Source organism: Tamandua tetradactyla, assembly GCF_023851605.1.
Source record: "Tamandua tetradactyla isolate mTamTet1 chromosome 18 unlocalized genomic scaffold, mTamTet1.pri SUPER_18_unloc_1, whole genome shotgun sequence".
Taxonomy (NCBI): Eukaryota; Metazoa; Chordata; class Mammalia; order Pilosa; family Myrmecophagidae; genus Tamandua; species Tamandua tetradactyla.
In genome coordinates, this window is record NW_027518250.1 from 496670 (window position 1) to 503749 (window position 7080).

The 7080-nt window shown below is 33.9% G+C and overlaps 1 pseudogene; it reads right to left on the bottom strand.

Annotated features, from left to right (window-relative positions):
- Positions 1-4478: 4478 nt before the first annotated feature.
- LOC143672862 (olfactory receptor 8K3-like) lies at positions 4479-5434 on the bottom strand (annotated as a pseudogene).
- Between the last annotated feature and the right edge of the window lie 1646 nt (positions 5435-7080).

The following is a 7080-nucleotide window of genomic DNA, read 5'->3' on the forward strand; positions in this document are numbered from 1 at the left end:
AATTTCCCTTGAATGATTTTCTTTCTGCATCTCCAAATGTTCTCTCTCTATTGGCCCTGAAGCTTCTTCTAAAATGGTCCCTCTTCAAGGACTCCAGTAAGCTACCCTATCTTGAATGTGTGGAGACACATTTCCATGGAAACCACCTAATCAAAATGTTCCACCCACAATTGGTGTATCAAATCTCCATGGAAACAACTTAATAAAAAAGATTCCACCCAGGAATATTGAATCAGAATTAAAAATCATGGTTTTTCTAGGATGCACAATGGTTTCAAGCTGGCACATTCCAGATTCTGGATGCCAACAAGACAGTTTCTTTCTATATAAAAAATCATAAATTCCATTACAAATCATAAGACCTTAAATCATTTCTGTAACAGTACAAACAGAATATAAAGTTAAACCGAGTACAAAACCTCATCAAGGCCAGTTACAGACATGATCTGTCCTAAGAAAAAAATATCCTCTGACTGTTGACCTGTGAAGACTTAGAATAAGAGATCCACTGGATAGGCAGTCATAGACTAAATGTCCCCATTTCCATAAGCAGAAATTGGAAGGAACACAGGGGTCTCTGGGCACAAAAGTTCTAAAACCTGCATGGCAAACTCCATTAGATTTCAAAATCTGAGAGTCATTCATGCTTGGGGCTTAAGAAAACAGCTGCCCCATGGCCTATACAAGTGGCTTGTTATCTGCAAATGCTGGGGTGAGGATTGCAACCTTGTAAGACATTGGGGAGACCATTTTATTTCTTAGCTCTACTCTCTAAAGCATCAAGGCAGTACCTGGACTTTCTATCATCTCTATGGCACAAGCTAAAATCCCTCAGAACAAAGCAGTCACAGGCAGGACCTTCACAATACTCTAGGAATGTGTGCCACCCTCTCCAAGTCTTGGGGCACTAAACTCTTCCAGAACCTCTAAATAGGAAGCCCACCCTCTGTCTTTGAGGAAAATTCACTCTTTGCAAGTATTTGGGTGGGTCTACCCTCCTGGTCTGAGGTTTCTTGGCTTCAGAATTTAACTTCTATGGTTCTGACTTTGAAGCTATTTTTCCTTCACTTTGTCTCTTTTCTGTCCCTTTTAGTACAGACTAGTAGTGATTCCACTTATAAACATCCTACAACACTCTTGTTGGCTTTCTAGGCAGTATACTAGGATCATAATCATGAGACAATAGGACTTTTCAGAAATCATTTCTACATAACACCATCTCCAATCCTGGCTTATGCTGTAATGGCTGATTAGTTCTATGTTTGTTAAAACCTCATGTGGGGCATTGTTCTCTGTGGTTGCACTTTCTGGTAACCCAGAATTTTTCAGACCATCAATTTCTATTTTCTTTGTGCTTGAGTGTTCAGTTCTTAACTTACCTCTTTCCTTTTTGTTTTACTATAAGCTGCAAGGAAGAGCCAGGCTATATTTTCCACATTTAGGATGGAAATATCTTCTGCTAAGTTTGTGACTTTTAAAATCTGTTTCTATTGAAAACCAGGGCATGATTTGGCAAAATTATATGCCACTTTAAAAGAAGGATTGCCCTACTTCTAGTTGGCAATAACATGTGCATAATTTCTTTCTTAAGCCTTATCAGAAGGGTCTTTAGACTCCACACTTCTCCAACATTCTTTTCAAAACATTCTAGGCCTTCTCTTCAAACTCTTCACAACTCTTCCAAACCTGTCTCCTTATCCATTTAAAAATCTATTACATTTCATGCTGGAGACCCAGGTTAAATTCTTAGACAATGCAACCCCCCAAAAAAGGTATTGCAACATTATTGGTATTTTAAAACTGTAGCACCCTATTTCTTGGGTACCAAAATCTCTTTTGGCTTGATAAAGCTACCATAATGCAATATACCAGAATTGGAACAGCATTTAGAAAGATAATTTATTTAAGTTATAAGTGTACAGTTCTAGGCCAATAACATGTCCAAGCTAAAACATCTAGAGAAAAATACCTTAACTTGAGACCTGCTGACAGGGCTGTAACATCTCTGTAAGGTGGAAAGGCATGTGGCTGGTAACTTCTGGCCATTTTCTTCTGATTTTGAGAGAGCTTCTCAGGGGATATTTTCTTTTTGTATCTCTAAATGTCTTTCTCTTTCTCTGTTGATTGTGAATGTTTCCACAAAATGCCTCCCTCTTAAAAGATTCCAGTAAGCAACCTCACCTTGAATATGTGGAGACATGCCTCCACAGAAACCCTCTATTCAGAAGGTCCCACCCACAATTGTGTGGGTCCCATCTTCATGGAAACAATTTAATCAGAAAGAACCCACTCAAAATATTGAATCAAGATTAAAGAACATGAATTTTCTTGAGTATACAACAGTTGCAAACTGGCACATTATTGAAGTAATCAATGACCTTTAAAATCTATACAATGAATTAAAATTTCAATAGTTTGGTTATTTTTGTGTGTTTCATTCTTTTGTCTGGATCCATATTTATATCTGACATCAATTTACTTTACCTGTAAAGTACCTGAAGGACGACCTGCATTATAACTTATATTGCAGGTCTTCACATGATGGATTCTCTTGGTATTTGTGTGTCTTTCATGAAATATATCTTCCCTGGTACAGAATCCTAGGTCACAGTTTGTTTTTCAGTACTTTAACACTGTTTCTCCACATTCTTCACAACTGCCTTGCCTCTGACAAAAAGTCTTACACCATCTTTAACCTTGTTTCTAGGTATAAAAAATTGCCTTTTACTATTTTGTTAAGTTTCTGTTTTTTTCCCCAAAGACTTTAGACAATTTGATTGAGATATTTCTTTGAGTAGGTTTTCTATACTATTCAAGTTTTGAATGTTTGTTAATTTTATGTGTTTTTTTTTAAATCACATTTGGAAAGCTTCCTGCTATTCTGTCTTTAAATAATTTAAAGCCTCTTCATTTAGGAACTTTAATTACATATACATGTGCTTGCTTGAAATTGCCCCAAAGTTCATTATTACTCTCATCATGATTTTTATTTCTTGCTCTTTGTTTTGCATTTTGGATAGTTTCTGTCACTATATCTAAAAATTCAATAAATTTATAGAATGACTAATCAAACTGCCTGTTTCTATTTGGCTTCAATTATGATCCCCCTTTTGCAGTGTTGTCTTGAAAATATCTTAAGGCAGTAAGTTTGTCAGGCCAGTGGCTCATCTCATTTTATTTTTCCATAAGACATGGAAACTTTTGTTCAGTTCCTGATGTCATCATCATGGGATGAAAATCAAATTTTCAAATATATAGTCTCAGTTTTCTTATCTTCTTTAAGGTGGGAGGTTAAATAAGAATCTTAATATTTCAGATTAATTAGAAATGAGAATGAAATTTCATAATCTCTTGAGGTGAGTCTAGATTTAGTTTCTCCATTATTTTCTAATTAGTCTACTGTTAATAAACTCTTACAAACCACATTAATATTAAAAAAATACTATGGTATGTTCTTTAAAGCATGTCATTTCTCATAACTTGACTACCTCCATTATGGTCTTTGCTCACATATTCTTGGAAAGTTTAATAAAAACTATTCACAGTTTTCCATTTGCCATTCTTAATCCTGCAAGCTCTTATTTCTACAACAGCCATAGAAATTCTGTAACTGGGGATGCATCATATCTCTACTTAGCTAAAAATCCTCCAAAGTTCACATTTTTCAATCAGAATAAATACAAACTTTTACAGGGGCCTGTATGTCATTATTACTATATTTATCCTTTATGCTTTCAGTTTCAAACACATTTGAGTCTATTTTTCATCACCATATCTGTCATATTATCCATTAAGAGCTCCTGCACTGATAGATTTCTCTCAACATAAATACAAATGGCCCCCTAATTCAATTCCTCATGTATTTGCCTAAATGATATTTTCTCAGGGACCTCTCCTAGCTAACTTAATTAAAATTTTATTCCCCATTCTGAGTACTGGTTCTATATCTTTTTCATATTATTCACCATATTCTATCATATTGTATAAGCTAGTTTTCATTTTTCCTATATCATTCATCTTTCTAAGGAAATGTAAACCCCATAAACATAGGAATTGTGATTTTTTCACTTAACAATAAATATTTATTGCTTGAGAGTATTGATTTCCATTAACTTTATCAGAATTATTTTGCAACCTTTTCTGCATTAAGAAATTCGTAATAAATAGTGAGCAGACTACACAGAGTTCCCAGTTCCATTAAGGCCACTGTGGGGTAGAAGAGATATGAAAACAGACTCTGTGTATGAAAATGTAAACATGGAATCTAGTCCAGATTTGTGTCTAAATATAAATTCATATCTGGAGCATGAGCAAAAGTTAATAATTTCTTAGTGTTGGATTTTGGTTTGAAAACATGAAAATAATTCCTATATTTCTATATTTGTTACTGATGGATTCTTGCCCATCCCTATAGAGGCAAAGGGTGCAAGGTTAAAGAAATGTCAAATACAGTATAAAATGTCTACACTATAATTTATTTTTATAATATACAATAGTGAATTTTAAGTAGAAAAATTTCACATATTTTCCAGGTTTTCTTTAGGGTGTTTTTCACCTCTTTGTTCTTGAAACTATAGATCGTGGAATTCAGCATCGGTATCACCAGGATATAAAATACAGAGGCCATTTTATCACCATCAAAGGAACGATTGGAATTGGGCTGCACATACATAAAGAAGAGAGTTTCAAAGAACAGCCACCACTGTCAGGTGAGATCCACACATGGAGAAGGCCTTGTGCCTGTCCTCTGCAGAGTTCATCTTGTGGATGGCCATGAGGGTCAGCATGTAGGACATGAGTACTATCAGAAGAGATGACACCAGATTAAATGCTGCAAAGATCAGTATTATCAATTTAATTCCATGTGCCTAGTAGAACAAAGATATCAAGGGCAGAGTATCACAGTCGAAATGCTTAATGACATTGTAGACACAAAATGATGATAAGAACATTTTTATGATTGTTAGCAAAGACAAAAAACACTGTAGAGATAAATTATCACCACCAGCAGGTGACAAGCTCTTTTTGATATGATGACTGTGTAGAGCAAAAGGTTTCAGATGGCCACATAGTGGTCATAGGCCATTGCTGACAAAATGAAAATTTCATTAGAAATAAAAATACTGAATAAAGTGAATTTGATAGCACACACATTAAATGAGATTGTATGTTTGATCTGCAAGAATATTAAATAGCATTTTGGGTCCCACAGCTGTTGAATAACCAAGGTCAGTGGAGGCCAGATGTCTGAGGAAAATGTACATGGGTGTGTGTAACCTGGAGTCTATCATGCTGAGGATGATCAAGCCCAGATTTCCTACCACTGGGGCCATGTAAACAATGAAGAGGAGCCCAAATACTGGAATCTTCAGCTGAGCACAATCTGTGATTCCCATAAAAATGAATTCAGAACTGTGAGGTTGTATATGTCCATCCAGGCCATTCAACAAGAAATCTATATTGGAAATAATTATAAGAAGACTCAATAACATTTTGGATGCTACAGAAAGGTATGTGTTTAGATAATTTGCATAAGATAAATCCACAGCAACAATTTCAGTGTTTGCTATTATTTTGTAATTGACAAGATCTATACACAGAGAAAACAGGTACTCCAAAAAATATTCAGGTGCACAATAAGTAGGATAAAGATATTGTTAGCTTCAGTGAATAATTTTACTGTCACTTGAGGAAAATTATTTAGGGAATGATATTCTTACTGTGCCCAAAATTTATCCCACATATCTCTTGGATATAAAGTGAAAATCATATCTTTAAAGAGGTCTTAGCATTAAAATTTCCAAAAGTTTATAACATTGAAGAAGATTTAATCATTAACATAATTACTATTATGGAATTCTAAAGAAATCTTAAATTGATATTCTGATTGAAGTCTGGAAACAGAGAGAGAGAGAGGGGGGGGAAGGGGGAGAGGGAGAAGACAAAAGAGAAGAGAAAAAAATGGTATTTTATAGTATATGAAAAATGCCTCTTTCTGATATATGTGGTTATTTTAACTGAGAAAATAAATTAAACATTTTTATTTTGGCAGCAATTTTTGTGTCAATTTCTTCTTAGGTGTTAAAATTATATAATTTTTACTAAGGGAATGTTTTGATTTATGATATCCATCTGGAAATATTAAGGGAGTGATGCTTAATTATATTTGCTAATTATTTTTAAATGTTCTAGCACTTTAATCTCTATCAGACTCACACACAGAATGTAATTTATTAGTTGTTGAGTTGATAGCAGTGGTAAATGGATTACAAATTGATTTGCTCTTCCAATTTTTTTTCATGCTTAAACACATTCATAACCAATATGAAAAAAATGTGTAGAAAACCTTAGAAATTCCTATTTCATAAAGTAGCCATATGAAATATACATCCAGGTGAAATAATTTAAAACAAGCAATGCCTTTAAATATGGTTGAGCAACAAGCCAAATAGAAAAACTGCGACATATTACTTTATATTCTTTTCTTTCTTTAAGGTAACTTTGGATGGTAAAAAGAATATTTCCTTTGCATGTCCCATTTAGACATTGAAAAGGCTGAACACTGGGGAATAAAGGAAAACTACAGAGGAAATTGTAATAATTTTTAAAAGACTTAATAAGGTAAATGATACAAATGATTGAACAATTACATATATAGAATGTAACACCATGAAAAGAAACTGCCCCCACTCTCTCTCTCAGCATCCTCATTCCCATTGTCCAGATCACATGTTCATGAAACAAATGTGGATAGAAAAAAAGAGGATATTGTTTCTGCTTTTATGTTTTATTATGATTACATTATTGTTTCTAAAAAAATTCTTAGGTGTTTATCATTTCCGATGTTGATATGTTGGATATCTACTATGAAAGATAATAATTTAGCAAGCATACATTATCTCCTTCAGTCAAACCTAAATAGTGTCATATCACTAACTTAATTTCCTTTAAATCTTCATTTAGTCATCATTAGACCTCAAACAGTACTTTGATGGTTTTTCCATAACTGGGTACCACTCACATATTACAACTATCATCAATGTTTTCAAAATTTTTTCTCATAAATACTGAGAAAGGTGG